Below are 1,250 nucleotides of genomic sequence, written 5' to 3'. Positions count from 1 at the left end.
TTCATTAAAAGGTCGCACCTAATCGTAATTGATTGGGAGGGTGGTTAGACCAACATGATGTACATCTTGAACACACAGTTGTGTGAAGAGCTTCGTTAGATGTGCCCCGTAAGGAAGGGAGAGTGATTTATTGTACACCAATCCATTCATCCTCTTTGCCATGAATAATGCCATGTTGACTTGAATTTGGTGTTGGAGACACAGAGTAGTGAGGCTTCACAGGCATGAACATTTGTGGATAGTGTTTCCACCTTGCAGTAGATATTTTGACTTATGACTTTGAGCCAAAGGTCAAACTTGGGTGCAAGATGATTTGCTTTAAGACCATCACTTTGGATTTCAATGTGATTGATAGGTCTTTGACAAAAGGTGTTGATGATGTCACCTTTTGTGACAAATTCGGGAAGGCAGAGGAGGTATGGACTATAGGAGAAACATTCCACACCTTCATCAGGAACATGCATGAATCTTCCAAAGTCCTTGAGAGACATGGAAAACCCTTTATCAAATAACCGAAATTTGACATTATTTTGGGGAGTGAATTCATAGTTAGCGTAGAATTCACGAACAAGAGTGGAGTGAATGGGACCTTTCAAAGTTAAGAATGAATCCCATTTTATGTAAGCAAAATTTTCGATAAGCTCTTTTGAAAAGTGCTCAATAGTGACCATACAACCTTCAAAAATTGGTCTAGTGCTAACCATTTGTCGATTGCGATTGATTACATCTCGTTCTTCTTGAGAGTTAGGAAAGAGATTGTCAAAAGAGTCAAAAACTGAAGAAGACAAGTCAATCACAAAAGGATAGTTGGGAGAGTTGTTTGCTTGACTCATTTTGAGTGAAATGGTATAGTGAGTTTTGCATCATAATCTTCTCAATTTAAAGGGAAAAAGACGAACCTTCATTTAATCTTTCATTCCCTTTTGGAGTAATTGAATCTTTTGAGAATTTTGATCATATTCAAGTATGCTAATTTTTGAATGATACTTTGAAAACAGATCCAATTATATTTGAGAGGTTCAATATGCATTTATTTTTTAAGGAGAGAGAAGAAGAAGTGTCAGACTGATACACGGTCGATGTTACGGTCGACCGTGTAGTTGACCGTGTAGTTGACCGTGTGAGATCCATCAGAAATATAAATTAATCAACACAATTTAAACAGATGCTATCCAAGAAATATTCAAATAGTCACACATTCAATTATTACAAAACAAGTTATTCAACCAACATTTTATCTTCTCTCACTT

Source organism: Rutidosis leptorrhynchoides, chromosome 4, assembly GCF_046630445.1.
Source record: "Rutidosis leptorrhynchoides isolate AG116_Rl617_1_P2 chromosome 4, CSIRO_AGI_Rlap_v1, whole genome shotgun sequence".
Taxonomy (NCBI): domain Eukaryota; kingdom Viridiplantae; phylum Streptophyta; class Magnoliopsida; order Asterales; family Asteraceae; genus Rutidosis; species Rutidosis leptorrhynchoides.
Note: the sequence above shows the minus strand (reverse complement) of the source record.